General features: G+C 42.6%; 1 protein-coding gene across 1 annotated transcript in view; it reads left to right on the top strand.

Annotated features, from left to right (window-relative positions):
* Positions 1 to 17,081, top strand: part of IQCK (IQ motif containing K) — a 129,661-nt gene that overhangs the window by 73,071 nt on the left and 39,509 nt on the right. The gene's annotated exons all lie outside the window — the stretch shown is intronic.

The raw sequence follows: 17,081 nt of genomic DNA on the forward strand, positions 1-17,081 counted from the left end.
TAGTGGCCTTCTTGTAGTTCCTCAGGAACGCCAAGCATGCTCCTGCCTCAGGGCCTTTGCCCTTGCTGTTTGTTCTTTATGCTTGGCAACTCTCAATCATGGTACCTTCTCTTGCTTCATTCAGGATTCTTCTTGAATGTCTCTCCTGCTTACCCTTTCAAAAACAGCACCCACTCATCATTCTCTAGCCTCTTACTATGCTTTTTTTTTCTGCCTATCACTTACCAATTACCTGACATTATATTGGATACTCGTTTGTTTGTCCATTGCCTGTCACCCTGACCAGAATGCAAGCTCCAGAAGGATAGAAGTTGCTTGACTTGTTCATCCCATATCCCCAGCCCCTAGAACACTGTCTGGCACAGACTAGGTACATAATAAGTATTTTAGTGAATAACTGAATCCCTTAAATGATCTCTCTAATGAGGGCACTTGAAAGCAAAGAAGAACAAACTGTTTTTGTTCCATTTTCAAAGCCCTTCTCTGGGATTTACACAGGCGCTTAAACAGAGACTTCTGTGGGGAGGTGCTTTTGTCCCAGGATCCTCGAACTCAACAGCTGTGCTGGTTAATCCCCCAGAGATTACGCTTGGGAAAAGTGTATTCATTTTAGCATTGCCCTTCGTGAACTACCTCTGCACCAAGACTCATAATGTGAAGAAATGAAGTGTGCTACGGGAAATTACGATCCCCCAAGCAGGCTTGAAAGGACAGCATCAGCCGAAGGCTCACTGGGTATCTTTAGTTCATCTGAGTATCGGACAGAAAAGATTTTCTTGGATTGGAATTTCTCTTCTGAGTGTTGATATCTGCTGGCAGGTGGGCAGACTTTGCTGGCAAAAGTCAGACATTGTACTGTGCAAAAGGAATGCTAAAAATGGGGCACTGCATCAAATTACCCCCAGTTTTCCTCTTGATGGTGCACAGCCATGTCTCAATAGCCTCAGAGGGGCTGGTCATGACCTTCGTGATTTGATAAGCAATCTCTGCCCCGGGTTCCTCTAGTGGAGCTCCACATGGAAAGATTTATCTTCTTTTGGGATCATCTTGGTGTTTGCTGGCCCATGGATATAGTTTCAGTCTGTTTCACCTTACCTTCCCAACCAGAAGATCAAATCCCAAAGAACCCTTTCCTTCGGGCTATCTTGGAGGTATTTGTGAATCCTACGTGGTGAAATTGGTTTTGAGCAATTTTCTAACACATGGAGAATGTTTATAAACTGTTAGGGAGGTCAAGGCCACCTTTACAAGTCCCAGTGATTGAGTGGAAGAAAACTCCTGAACTTCTCAGCATTGTAAGGGTCTTGATTTTAAGCTGAGGATTCTGATATTAGACCTCTAGCATTTGAAGTGGAATGCGCCCAAGGATGGCTGCCATCAACCCTTCTGCCAGTTCCACTCAAATAGAGGCCTTACGCCTTCCATTGATGTGTGACTCCATTTGTTCACTCTTTTATTTGACAAACGTGTACTGAGAATCTAATGCTTGCCAAGAACAGTGCTGGGTACTTTACAAACAGAGCTCATCTGTCCCTTGATGAGTTCAGAGGCAGCGATAACAAGAAGAATGATAATAATATTAAAAATAGCAAAATCTGGGACACCTGGGTGGCTCAGTCGGTTAAGCATCTGCCTTCGGCTCAGGTCATGATCCCAGGGTCCTGGGATCCCTGCTCAGCGGGGAGCCTGCTTCTCCCTCTCCCTCTGCCTGCCAGTCCCCCTGCTTGTATGTGCATGCCCATTCTCTCTCTCTCTCTGTCAAATAAATTAATAAAAATCTTTAAAAAAAAATAGCAAAATCTAGGGGTGCCTGGGTGGCTCAGTCGGTTAAACAGCCGAATCTTGATTTCAGCTCATGATCTCAGTGTCCTGGGATCAAGCCCCACATCTGGCTTCCCACTCAGCGGGGAGTCTGCTTGAGATTCTTTCCGCCTCCCTCTGCCCCTCCCCCTGCTCGTGCACTCTCTCTCTCTCTCTCTCTCAAAATCAGTAAATAAATCTTAAAAAAAAAAATAGCAAAATCTAGTATTTTTGGTTACTTGCTATGTGCCAGGGACCGAAGTAAGCATTTTACAAGCATTGTCTCCTTTATGCTTTATGCTGACCCTATAAAGTAAGCCAGTATGTACTACTATTATCTCATGTGTAGATGAACCAACCAAGGCTTAGAAACCCTAACTGACCTGCCCAACATCACACAGTGATAAGTGGTAAGGCCAGAGTTTTAAGCCCAGGTCTGACTGTCCTCAGAACCCCGTCTCTCTTAAAAACAAAACAAAACAAAGCCATTTTGCATTCCTACTAGAAATGTATGAGAGTTCCCATTGCTCCATGTCCTTACCTGTACTTGTTATGGTCAGTGTTTTTAATTTTAGCCATTTTAGTGGGTGTGTAATAATATCTCATTTTGTGTGTGCATGTGTTTTTTGGTTTGTTTTTGTTTTTTAAAGAGAGCGAGAGAGAAAGAAAGTGGTGGTGAGGGGAAATGGGAGAGAGAGAATCCCAAGCAGGCTCCATGCCCAGCACAGAGCCTGGTGCTGGGCTCGATCTCATGACCCTGAGATCATGATTGGAGCTGAATTCAAGAGTCGGATGCTTAATCGACTGAGCCATCCAGGCACCCCAAGTGTGTGCATATGTTTTAATCGAGTTTATTAAGATATATGTTACACACAGTAAAATTTACCCTTTGTATAGTCTCTTAATTTTGACAAATGCATACAGTATAACTACCCCCATAATCAAGGCATAGAAACATTTATATCATCCCCCAAAATTCCCTCAGGCTGCCCCTCTGTAGTTAACCCCTGCCCCCAACCACCAGCCTCTGACACTCACTGATCTGTTTCTGTTTCTCTGGTTTTGCCTTTTCCAGAATGTCAGGTAAGTGGAATCCTAAAATACATAGCCTTTGTGTCTGGCTTCCTTCACTGGACCTGGTGCATTTGAAATTCTTCCACGTGGTTGTGTGTATCAGTAGCCTCTTCCTTTTTATTGTCGAGCAGCCTGCCACTGTAACACCCCAATAAGAGGGAGTTCTCAATCCTGGTGATGAATTAACACGTGTGAGTTTAACAGAAGACTTGGCTTATTTATACCTACGGAGTGCAATGGTTCCAAGCCTCACCGTGTATCAGGGTCATCCTTGGAAAGATTTTATTCTTAAATTCTAACACCCAAGGCCTCATTCCCCTGAGATCTTGTTCACCTGGCCGGGATGAGAACAGGAGATGGGCAGTTTTAAAAAGACCCTCCCCCCGGGTGATGCTAACATATAGCCAGGTTTAAGACCCACCAATGAGTTGGAATCCACTTTGCGACCTACCAGTTGGATGATCCAGGACAAATCATGACCGTTGGAATCTCAATTTCTTTCTCTTCAAGTTGCGAATAATAATGTTGCCCAGTCCAGCTCACCAGGTTATCATAAGGATCAAAATATTTTCTGGTGGCGACCCGTGAGAAAGTGTCCTGTGAACTCTAGCTGCAGGAATGAATGGTATCAATAGGGATGTAATGATCCCTCCGTGTCTTTCCTGTTTGAAAAGTACCAGAGGTTCTATTTCCTAAACCAATGAGAGAGGTTTTCAAGAGCAAATGGAAAGAGCAATCTTTCTCTGTCGATTTTATGTGTGCTATTAGAAGATTGCCTGATGTATAAGAGTAACTGGAACGCCAACAGACAGATGGAGATGAGAAGTGCGATACACACGCCTTTCCAAGACAGTGGGGATGTGGGCAGAACTGGGCATGGCTGGAGACCATGATCTTCTGCCGGATGGGTTAAGTCAGCACATTTGCAAAAAGTAAACACTGATGTAACTGAAAGGACAAGGCAAGCCGAGGCATGGCGCCAAGGATACAATTACAGGGCAGCTCCTGATCATCCAGTCCTCACCTCAGAGCAAGTGAGAGAAGGCCCCTTGTCAGGGGCAAACACCATATGAAACAAGAGGTCATTTTACAACCACATCTGGCCACCTCAGCACATACTGCAAGGAGCACCGTGTTGGTTTGGGTATGGAAAGGAATGGCCATCTTTGTATGAAAAAAAGTCTTTCGTTGATATTTTTATTGTAAAATAGCAGATATTCATTGTAAACAAAAACCAAGCCGTATAGAAATAATGTCTTAGCTTGGGCTACTCTAACAGAATGCCACAGACTGGGTGGCTGAAGTAACAGACATTTATTTCTTACAGTTCTGGAGGCTGAAAGGCTCAAGATCAAGATGCCAGCACGGTTAGTGTCTGGCGAGAGCCCCCTTCCTGGCTTGCAGATGGCTTCCTTCTTGCTGTGTCCACGCATGGCAGAGAGAGAGAGAAAGAAAAGCTCTCTGATTTCTTCTTCTTCTTCTTTTTTTTTTTTTTAAGATTTTTGTTTATTTATTTGAGAGAGTGAGCAAGCGAGAACACGAGCAGGAGGAAGAGCAGAGGGAGAGGGAGAAGCACCCTCGGAGCAGGGAGCCTGACATGGGGCTCGATCCCGTGACTCTGAGATCATGACCTGAGCCGAAGGCAGACACTTAACCAACTGGGCCACCCAGGAGCCCCTCTCTGATTTCTTCTTCTGAGGGTACTAATCCCATCCTGAGGATCCTACCCTGGTGACCTCATCTAATCCTAATTACCAACCCCTAATACCATCACATTGTGGGTTAGGGCTTCACCATATGAATTTTGGAGAAACACATTCAGTACTACTTTAAAGTTAAATGTGGAACTCTCCATTCCTGTCCTCTAAACCTGTTTCCCAGGCGAAACCACTATTAACAGTTTGGCATGTATTTTTTAATGTTTTTTCTTTCGTATATATGAACATTTATGTATGTATATATGTTATATTGTGTTTTTTATAAACATGGGATATTTACTTTTATAAGTTTGGGCTCACACTCTACAGCCTGCATCCTACCTTTCATCTAGCATTGAGGATAGCTTTCCACATCAGCACGCGTACATCTATTCTGAGCATTTGTATTTGAAGGAAAACACCCTACAATGTAGCTGGCAGGTAGGAATTTGACCAAGCACTTTCTCATTCAAAATACTCCCAACCCAAAGCGAGCCCTGAGATGGCAGGAGGGAAACTTTAGGAGTTGGTATCAATTTCTGTTTCCTCAGCAAGTCCAACAATCAGTGACTTTAAGGGCCAGCCTTTTTCCTTCTGCTTTCTTGTGAGTGTTGGCTTCCCTAGATTGTTGGTCAGCTGTACAGCTTTCTTGACTTCCTCTTCCTCCTTTCCAGAGAGGTGTGTCTCCTGGTGCAGCTGTTGAAGGCGGGGGGTGGGGGGAGTACATTTCCTCCTTTTGTGTGTGTCATTAGCCATCTCTCTGGCTTCCCTCTGGGGACAGCCACCCAACCAGGTGAGCTGGTGCCATTTCAAGCAGCACTTCCGTTCTCAGGCAGAGGTTGGTTGTCATTTCTGGATGACGTCTGAAATGGCCCAGGTGAAGAGGGTTGGCATCTGGCACAGAGACAATGGCAGACAACTTGGTGCGAGTCACATTTTCTTTGTAAAGGATATGCTGCCTACAACTCCTGTTCAAGACAATTGTTTTTTTAATACTTTGCAATTTTTTAGGCTAACTTGAAGGCAGTATAGCATAAAGGTTAAGCAAGCATGCTCTGTAATCAGATCAATTCATTCGCTGATATTCATTCGCTAGTATTTATTGGGGACCTGTTATGTGGCAGACAGGCATTGGTCTAGATGTTGGGCATACTGCAGGGAATAAGACCATGTCTCCACCCTCATGGAGCGTGCATTCTTGCAATAGACTATAAACAGATACAAATAAATACGTAATATAATGCCAAGAAGTGTATCAGCTAGCAATTGTCCCAGTAATGCTGCTTCACAAACCACCCCCACACTCAGTGGCTTACAACATACATTTATATCCTACTCACGTGCCTGCAGTTCAGCCATGTTTCAGCTGTTCTAGGTTGGATCTCGCTACACTTGTATCTAGGCTGTTGGGTTCTGTGTAGTTTTGTCTAGGGTCTGTCATTCTTCTGAGGTCAGTAAGCTACCAAGGGCATGTTCCTTTATGGCAGAGATCAAAAGCTCTGATCAAAGCAGTGAGGGGAAATACAGAGTCTTAAGACCTAGCCTGGAGACATGCCACTTCCCCACACATTCCACTGGCCCAAGCAAGTCACGTGGACAAGCCCAACATCAATGAAGCTGAGAAGAGAGACATACTCTCACTTAATTTTCATCAGGCCAGCATCCACGATGACTCACCAGTGATCCCCACCTCCTGGTATTCACATTCCCAGGGCGTCCCTTCCCACAGCTATACCAGGGTTGATATGTGTAACTAATAGAATATGACAGAAATAATGGTGTGCCACTTCCAAGATAAGGTTCTAAAAGACACCGCAGCCTTGGTCTCTCTGTCTCTCTCTGTCCGTCTTGGACCGTTCACTCTGGGAGAAGCCAGCTGCCATGTCATGAGCAGCCCTACAGAGACGCCCACATATGGGAAATGGAGACCTAGCACATAGCTGTGTGAGTGAGCCTTAGGTGAAACTCCTCCAGCCAATCAAACCTTCAGGTGACTAAGCGTCTGCCTTCGGCTCAGGGTCCTGGGATCAAGACCCACGTGGGGCTCTGCACTCCGTGCGGAGTCTGTTTGTGTCTCTCTGCCCCTCTCCCTACTTGCTCCCTCTCTCTCTAGAATAAATAAATCTGTAAAAAAAAAAAAAAAAGAAGCAGGAAAACGATTATAATATCTATGTCCCTGCTACTCAAATTGGGATTCATAGAGCAGTGGGATCATCTTCATGTGACAACTGGTTGGAAATCTAGGCCCCACCCCAGACCTCTTGAATCAGAACCTATATCTTAACAAGATGCCCCGGTGAGTGCACGTGAAATTTGAGAAGCAGAGCTGGTAGCTGGAGTGCCATGATGTGGGTTTGAATCCCAGCTCATCAACCCTGCAACTTTCAGTAAATTACTTAATTTTCCTAAGCCTCTGTTTTCTTTCCTGTAAAATGGGGATAATAATAGTATTGCCTTCACAGGGTTATATGTGAGGGTGTAAAGGAAATGGTGCAAGTCAAGTGCTTAGCATAGTGCCTGGCACATGATTAGGGCTTCCTAAGTGTTAGCTCTTTATTTACTTGACCTGATCCATGCATTTTCTTCCCTAATATTTCCTGATCAATTTCCTGGTGATTCACCTTAATTTTTTTTATTCCCTGTCAAAGAAAATCCTATCAAAGAAAGTCCTGTTTTGCAAAATGTCCTTGAGCTCATCAGAAAGGCCTTTGTGCCCAGCATGATGCCAGCGATACCCCAGATTGAAGGCACCTGATTTCCATCATCAGTTCCCAGGCCCAGTTCTCAGGGCAATTTTCAGGGCCACCCAGCAGGCCAAAATAGGCCACAGCACTGTAAATAGTGAGTTTCGGCTGCTTGGGGCCTAGCTTCCCAGGCCAGACCCCCTTCCCCTTCCCCCTGCCTGGTCCTGTGGTTGTTCAGATATACTCTGGGTTATATCTGCAAGTGGATTTTTCTTAATATGCCCAGAAAATGCTTTGCCAACTTACCAGACTGTCTGCAAAACCCCCCTTTTTATTTGCTCAATGGCAACATATCCCAAATACGTGATGGAAGCTGATAAACCAGACTCCAAGGGTGTTGTGAGGAGTAAGTGAGGAAGCTACATATTGGTGGGACTGGCTACAGAATGTGTGGGGCCTAGTGTAAAATGCAAATGCAGGGCTCCTTATTCAAAGTTTTAAGAATTTCTAGATGGTGACAGCAAGAGTATTAAAACAAGGTGAGGCCCTTGTAAGCACGGGGCCTGTGTGACTGCCCAGGGCAATGCCCCTGAAGCCAGCCCCACATACTAGGTGCGTCTGATGCACCTGGCAATTAGTACCAGCCAAATTCACAACTTTTCTAGAGTCTTTCTCTTTAAAGGGCTAATCAGTCTCCCTTGAGGGAAAGTGTATGGGTAAATTGTATAGCTGTAATCTGATCCCTTCTGCTGCTAAATCTTAGTGACTTAAGCCATAGCAGTTGATTATTTTTCACAGGCCTGTGGGTTAACTGGCTAGTTCCTCCGCTATTTCTCCTCGACTCACCACGCGGCTATCTTTGGTTGGTGCGTTTAATGGTGAACACTACATTTGGGAGCTTCAACTGTGGGATGTCCCCACGCAGCTCCACACTGGGGCTCTGGGTCCAGCACTCCAGCCTCATCTGTACCACCTTCAGTGGGCCCTTCTTGGCCATGATGGACCTTTCCAGCAGCATGATGGTATTCTCTGCCTGGATGATCTGGGCTAGGCTGGAAGGTCCAAGCTGGCCTCATGCACATGTCTGGAGCCCTTCAGTTTTCCTCCATGTGGCTTGTCATACTCCAATGGGTCAGACCAGCTTCCTTACATTATGGAAGAAACATTCCCAAAATGGAAGCCTCAAGCCTTCTTGAGGGCTAGACTCTGAAACTTGCACAGCAACACTTCGGTTACCTTCTATTGGTCAAACCAAGTCATGAGGCTCACCTAGATTCAAAAGGGGGGGAATAGGGGGTGCCTGGGTGGCTCAGTCGTTAAGCGTCTGCCTTCGGCTCAGGTCATGGTCCCAGGGTCCTGGGATCGAGCCCCCACATCGGGCTCCCTGCTCGGCGGGAAGCCTGCTTCTCCCTCTCCCACTCCCGCTGCTTGTGTTCCCGCTCTCGCTATCTCTGTCTCTGTCAAATAAATAAATAAAATCTTTTAAAAAAAAAGGGGGGGGAATAGACTCCACCACTTAATGAGAAGAGTGGCATGGTTTTCAAAAGGACAGGGATCCAGGGTGCTGGGATTCACTGAAGCCTATATCAGAATTATCTAGAAGCCATGTTAACACAGGGATTGCTGGGCCCCAACTCCAGAGTATCTGAGTCAGTAGGACTGGAATAGGGCCTGAGAACTTACATTTCAAACTAGCTCTCAAGAGATGTCGTTGCTGCTCGTTTGGGAACCATACTTTGAGAGCCACTGGTGGGTGTTAAGTGTTGATATTTTAGAGCAGTGGCTCTCAACCTTGACTGCACATTAGAAACATCTGGGCAGCTGTAACTACATACATGTCCGTTCTGGGTATCAGTGGTAACAAAGAGATCAAAGCACTGTGCAGTAATACGGTCTTTGGCATTGTTCACTTGGCGGTAATTTATAAATCATTGGAAAGTTTGTTGAATCCCTTAAATGCTTTTGCAACTTAATCATTCCCTAATTATGTGGGTAAACAAGTACCAAGAAAAGTTGGATGAACTTCATCTCAACTGTCATCATTGAGCTATTGGGGGAAATTCCGCTTTTTCCAAGTATGTACTGCGATACGATTTTATTATTAAAGGGACTTAGTACAAAATAGGTGTGGCTTCCTGGGAGAAAGCCCTTCTGGAACTGCACTGAAGAGACTACCCTACCAAAAAGCAGCTGCTGTTCATGAGTCACACATATCCTGTCTCCTGACCGCACACTAATAGCCTGAGCCATCCTTCTTGACTCTGATTGTCAGAATTTGCAATAATCGACGTGGCATTGTGTAAGAACAGAGACAAAAAGTGTACATATGGTAGAGCAGTAGGTCTCCTAACATTAAGTTCATTCTTCACATTCTCTGCCATTAGAGCAGAGTTTCAAATCTTTCAGATCATTAGAATCACCTGGGGTTCTTGCTAAACATACCGACATGGTGGTTCCATTGTCACACAGACTGAATCAGAACCTACAAGGCAAGAGCCTGAGAGTCTTATTTTTAACAAGTGCCCTAAGTGATCTCAATATCACCAGATAAGGTTAGGGAATTGTCTTAAAGCAATAACGTTATGTAATACATACAGAAAGGTGGAAGGAGCACTAAAGGAAACTGGGGGCTATGGTTCTAATGCCCACTCAAGGATCAGAGCAGGGGCTGACAAACTACAGCCCGTGGACCAAATCTGGCCTGCTGTCTATTTTTATAAATAGTTTATTGGAACACAGCCAGGCCCATTTTTAAAAAAACCTGTCTATGGTTGCTTTTGTGCTATAATGACAGTCATTGAGACAGAGACTATATGGCCCATAAAGCCAAAAATATTTACTATCTGACCTTTAAAAAAAAAAAACTTGTATTGGCTCTTGGATAAAAAACATGACCTCAGACCTGGGCAAACTTAGAATTAGAGCTAAGGCCCTCAGTGACTATGAGCTCATAATAAAAAATAAACCAACAAGGAATGGAGGTGGGGAGTCAGTGAGTACAACCAACTGGAAAATCCAAGGCCTCAAGAGTGGCAACTTGAGACTATGAAATAAGTATGTTTAAGATGATTATAGAGATTTACTAAAAAAAAAAATGTTTAAAGAATATAAACCTTGCTGAAAGAACAGAGCAATAAGAATAAAATGGATCAGTTTTGAAAAAGAACTAAGTACAACCTATAAAAATGAAAATAATTAACTGAACAGGCTAAAGCTGTGCTTCTCAAACTTCAGTAAGCATCGGGATATCTGGAGAGTTTGTTGAAACCAGATTCCTGGCCCCACTCTCTGACTTAATAGGTCTTAGGTGGAAGCCATGAATTTGCATGTCTAATGAGCTCCCAGGTACTGCTGATGGTGGTGATCCATGGACCATACTTTGGGTGTGCGTTAAATAGCAGACAGACGCAGCTGGAGGAGTAATTGCTATCCAGGGAGATCTGGGAGAAAGAAGGCAACAGGGAGAAAGAGGTGGGAATTGTGGGAAAGCAGTTGAGATAAAGAACAAGAAGGTCAAACATAAGTCTAGTAGGAATTGCAGAGGGCGACGACAGAATGAGTGGGGGAGAGGCAGTGTTGACAGAGCTACTGGGCAAGAACATACCAGTTGAAGAAACATAAATCCCGAACTAGATAAATAAGGACATAACTGCAGCAAAATGCTACCTGGTCAAACCGTGGCATGCTTCAGAAGCAAAGAAGCCTTATAGTTCTCTTGAAAGGCTTGCCTACGAGGGAAAACAGTGAGACTGATCAAGACGTCTCATCAGTGGTAGCATCCGCCAGAAAACGGCGACGGGTACTCTCTTCAAACCCTAAGGGAAAGTAACATTCAACAGAGAATTATATGCTCACTAAATTAACACTCAAGAGCAAGGGCTAAATACATTTTCAAACACACCTCTCACTGAAAGAACTACTAAATGATGTACTTGAGTTAGAAGGAAATTGAATCTACAAGGAAAGAGTGGGAGCAGAATGCAAGAAACAGTAGTGAATGAGGAAGCTGCTAGATCTAAATACACATTGACTTACATAATATATATATATACACACACATACATGCATATACACACATGGACATATACTGTAAATGCACATATAAACATATACACATATACACATGTACATATACTGCTTGTGCATATATACACATAGATACATATATACACACATGTATACACATGCATATTACACAACACACACACACATACACGCATCAATGGGGGATAAATGAGAGGAAACTAAAATGCTGGACAGCAGTCATGAGAGTTGAGAGTGGGATGTTAAAGGTGTTCTAAAGTCCCGTAACTGCTTGAGGGGAGGTTGAACAGACTCATTTCTTACTTGAAGTCGTTTATTACATTATAGCAACATATTCAAGAAAAAGTAGAATAAGAACGAACAAATCAGTAGAAGGGAAAAATGGAATTCAAAAAATCCAATGCAATAAAAAGCAGGAAAGGGAAAAAAAAGACATAAGAGCATGATAAATAAAAAACAAGATGAGCGAGGGGCGCCTGGGTGGCTCAGTTGGTTAAGAGGCTGCCGTCGGCTCAGGTCATGATCCTGGGGTCCTGGGATCGAGCCCCACGTCGGGCTCCCTGCTCCGCAGGAAGCCTGCTTCTCCCTCTCCCTCTGCCTGCCTCTCTGCCTACTTGTTCTCTTTCTATCTCTCTGTCAAATAAATAAATAAAATCTTTAAAAAAACAAAACAAAAAAAAAAAAAACAAGATGAGCGAGATCAGTACAAATATATTACTGATCCCAGTAAATGTAAATAGAATGAGCTCTTCTCTGATTTCTGAGACTGGATTAAAAAGAAATCTGCCTCTGTGCTACAGGTAATACAGAATGACCCAGAATAGTCCAAAGCAAAGAGGTGGAAAAAGATATACAATACAACACAAATACCAACCAAAAGGAAAGTGATCTTGCGTTATGAACGTCAGATAAAATAGACTTTGAGAGAAAAAAACATTTTCAGAGATAAAGCAGGTCCTTAATGATAAAGGAATATCTGGTATTTTCTATTGGGTCAGACTTTTTGTAATGCTTTTCACAACCCACTGACCTGAATTTACCATACACTAATGTGATGAACACACCGTTTAAAAAATGTTTCTCTAGAACACATTTTACTCCTCCCTGAAAGCCCCAAGCAACTCCTAAGAGACATGCTGTCATACTACAGTTGAATATCTGGGACACCTCCACAATACCAGGAAATATGTGATATCTACAGGTTTTTATAATTAGTTCCCCCAAACAATAAGGAACACTCATAACCACCCGAATGAGAAACTAACTTTTGTTTCATTTCGCCAAAGATCTGAAAAGAAATCACAAAGCTTACTTACAGAGAGAAAATTGAATTTATGAGACAGTTGGAAACTCTGAATATTCCATTAGGTATTTGAAAGAGAATTTGCAAACATCTATTTCCTTCATTTTGAAATCCACTTTTCTCAAGCACAAAATCCTTTAATATAATCATTAGTGCATCAGGTCATGTCAGGGATGTGATAAGAACCTTCTGAGGTATCTCACACTGAGTTGGAGGTTCACTCTTGCCAGCATTACTGAAGCACTGTCCGTTGTGTTGTTTCTCCAGCATCTTTCCAGGAACTGTAATATATTGAAAGTTTCTTTCTCCAAAGCCATTAGAAAAACTCCAGGGAATCATCCAGAGAAAATAGTCATTGCTATGTTATTGTCTGTTTTGCCAACAAGCAAGGAAACCAACTGAGCTAAGAGGAATTCAGAAGTATAGATCTATGAAGGGTGAGTTCCAAGTCCCAGCTAGTAGCCCCTCTCTTCCTCCCTGCCTGCAGTCACCATTCTACAGCCCTGATACCTCTCTACTGGCTGAGCACTGCCTAAAGTTATATAATTATAAAATCATTTATGTATTCAATCTTTTGCAAACCCTTGGGAAGGAAGAGGCCTCACTTCCAGTTTTATGAATCACTGGCTCTTCAGCCAATTGGCTCCATGTCCTACCAGCAATTGTAGGATGCAGCCTCAGAGCTGAATTCTTATTCTTATTGCTTTTTAAAAAAATATTTATTTATTTATTTATTTATTTATTTATTTATTTATTTATTTATTTATTTTAGAGAGGGGAGGGGCAGAGTGAGACCATCTCAAGCAGACCCCACGCTGAGTGTAGCCTGACCTGGGGCCTAATCCCACAACCCTGAGATTATGACTTGAGCTGAAACCAAGAGTTGGGCACTCAACCAACTGAGCCACGCAGGTGCCTCCTTATATTAGTTGATTTAAGAAATTGCTAACACAGTGAGGGCTTACTATGGACCAGACAATATCTCATCTTGTTTTCACACCAACCCAGTGAAGGAAATATCTGTACTATTCCCATTTTACAGATGAGGGAATAGAGGCTCAGAGAGTTTAAGTAACTTGCTCCAGGTTCCTCAGTTTGTCATTTGCAGAGCTGAGATTCAACTTCAGCCTTTCTGATCCAGAGTTGGCTCTCTTAACCAATATGGTACCCTGTTGGCTTTCATCAGAATAGTAGGTAATTAGGAGAATTTGATTGGTTCACGGGCATTTTTTAAGAAATTCACATCCAAATAATGGAGTTTTCTTCCTGGGCTTACCCCAAAGTCAAGTACACAATAATGTGTATAATACTCAGTGTGCCTATCTTGGAAGAGCAGATGAACTCCATGTGGTAATTTAAAGAAGTAAAAGTAGGAAGCCACTTTTTTTTTTAAAGCAATGAAATTGTTTATGTGTTAAACATTACGCTGCACTCTACAGTATTTGCTGATTGGCACAACCACTGCCGTTTAAATTGATTCTGTAATCATGACTATAATGACAGGGATTAGCCCAGTTCAATGAGTGCATGCTTTCCCCAGGGCTCACAAAAGCCTTCTCTAGGGATCCAGGCTTTCCTGGTAATGAGAAGTTAACTAACAAGGCTGCCGTATTCCACTTTGGTAAATAGCAGTCTTCGGTTTGAAATGAAGGAAATCAAGAAAAAGATGAAGGGTCTCTGGCCACACAGAGGAAAATCACCCTGAATTGGTCAGTAGAACCGTGAGAACAACTGTAGGCTTCCGGAATGATGAAGGAAATGGGTGTTTCTGTTTGTTGAATATTTAGGTAATTGAGAGTTCAAAGGATTGTAGGAAAAATTCATCAGTTATTCTTAAGTTAAAGAACTCTTATTTGCCTCTCAGCAGCCTGTCACTTAAAATTGAAACACTTGTACTCCTGAAACAATATATGCTCATTGTAAACACCCCAAACAATCCAAGTAGAAAAATACAGAGTAAAAAGTGAAAGCCCCTTTCCCCATTTTACTTCTTCCCTAAAGGAACCCACACTCTGTGTGTCCTTTCAAACTTTAAGAATACCTCAGTTATGCAGAAAGAATTTGACTATAAGAAAACCTAGTTGGGGCGCCTGGGTGGCTCAGTTGGTTAAGTGACTGCCTTCAGGTCAGGTCATGATCCTGGAGTCCCAGGATCGAGTTCCGCATCAGGCTCAGCGGGGAGTCTGCTTCTCCCACTGACCCTTCCCCCTCTCATCTGCTCTTTCTCTCTCTCTCAAATAAAGAAATAAAATCTAAAAAAAAAAGAGAGAGAAAAAGAAAACCTAGTCAACTTGCTGATTCTAATTAGTGTTAACCTTTCTTTAGTGATTCAGAAGATCCTTCACATTTATTATCATTAAGGGTATCAGTTGTCACAGTGCAGAAATGTGGGGATTTCTGTGTGCTTGGATCCAAATAAACAGAAGCTGGTGGGAAAGATGTGGGTAATCCCTTTTTCAGCTGCCCAGGCGGGTTTGGGCTTGCTCAACCCACAGAACAGAGATATTGAAGGTGTCTAATCTTTTGAACATAAGACTTTAGGAAACACTATAAAAACATTGGTTTGTAATTTAAAAGATTTGGGGGATTACCTTATGTTCTATGACATTAATATAGGGCCATTTTACTCTCTGAAATTTGCATAACATTATACTGGTATATGTGTATACTTTATATACAAAGTACTTGATATGTATATACACACACAATATACATATAAAATATATATGTATATGGTCCTTTGTATGTGTAATTTTAAAAATACATATTTATAGATAAATTGTATACTTTCTTTTTCTTTAAGCAAGCGTAGCTGTCATTTATAAGTTCAGCAGGAAACTGTCTTTTTTATTTCGGAAAAAAAAAATCACTTGAGTAGTTTTCTTAAGACAACCAAGGCACCCCATGCCCTGGGAGAGGAAGTGATAGGAAGGACTTTATTTTTCTTGAGTTTGATAAGGCCATCTCTCCAAATGCCTCTTAGTGAGTAGAGCTCTGGTGCATGGTATCAATTTGCATAAACAACCCAGGAACTTTCTAGAAGGGAAAGGGATTGCGATCACCCCAAACCCAACATTGCCCCCCTGCAAGTTTCCTAGTTATAAAAAGCCATGGGAGGACCCTTCTAGAGGACAACAGGACTTTTTGAAAACTAATCCAGGAAGCTTGGATCCCAATGATCAGAGCAGGAAGTCTCAAGATCCAGTGCTGGTCTAAAACAGCAGGAGGTTGGGCCCTGGCTTTGTGACATGATCACAATAAGCAGAACTGGACCACTATTACACTCTACCCACCTTCCCTCCATGGCTAACTCTAGTTTATGCTTCAAAACTCAGCCCAGGAGTGATTTCCTCCGTGAAGTGTTTCCTGACCGCTCCAGGCTGAGTTTAGTTCCTCCTCCATATTCTCTTGTACTCACCGATGTCCTTATTCTTACCACACCTTGTTGATCTTATTCCTGTATACTCTGTTCCCCTACTAGATTCTCAGCCCCTCAAGGGCAGCTGGAACAGTCTGCCTATGTTTGAATCTCAATAAAATTTCCTAGCTCTGCAACTCAGCAAGCTGCCTAAACCGAGTTTCTTCAGCGGTAAAATGGGCATAATCATTCTTGTCTTATTGGGTGTTTTGATGGTTAAATTTGTAAAATACTTAATGCCTGGAACATAAGTGCACAATAAATATGAGCTATGGAATAAGAAAATAAAACTTAAATAATTCAAATTATCATCAATAATCTCTTTATTGCCAATGTCTAGCACAAAGCCCAGTATGCAGTAGGCGCTCAGTCAATTGGTATTAAACGGAACTGTGATTAATACATCGACTGTGAGGGCGCCTGGGTGGCTCAGTTGGTTAAGCGACTGCCTTCGGCTCAGGTCATGATCCTGGAGTCCCAGGATCGAGTCCCGCATCGGGCTCCCTGCTCGGCAGGGAGTCTGCTTCTCCCTCTGACCCTCCTCCCTCTCATGCTCTCTGTCTCTCATTCTCTCTCTCTCAAATAAATAAATAAAATCTTAAATACATCGACTGTGATTCTTCTAGAACCAATATAGTAGCCACCAGTTATATGCGATCATTGAGCACTTGAAATGTGTCTAGCCCAAACAGAGACGTGCTGTACCTGTAAAATACACTAGATGTTGAAGATTTAGTATGGAAAACAGAGAGTAAAATATCCCATAAATAATTTTTGTATTGATTACATGTTGAAATAATATTTTGAATCTTTGAGGTTAAATAAAATATATTCTTAAAAATAATCTCACCAGCTCATTTTTCCTTTTTAAAATGAAACTGCAAGGAAATTTAAAATTTCACATGTGGCCACATCATATTTCTATTGGACAGCACAGATCTAGAATGTTCTCAACCTACCATTATTATAGCAAATCCTCACACAACCTCATTTACACTCAAATATTACCTAAGCTGTAGGAGTTTAGATAAATCATTTAGAACACTGATTCACTTAAAATC

The sequence above is a fragment of the Neomonachus schauinslandi genome, chromosome 5, assembly GCF_002201575.2.
Source record: "Neomonachus schauinslandi chromosome 5, ASM220157v2, whole genome shotgun sequence".
Taxonomy (NCBI): Eukaryota; Metazoa; Chordata; class Mammalia; order Carnivora; family Phocidae; genus Neomonachus; species Neomonachus schauinslandi.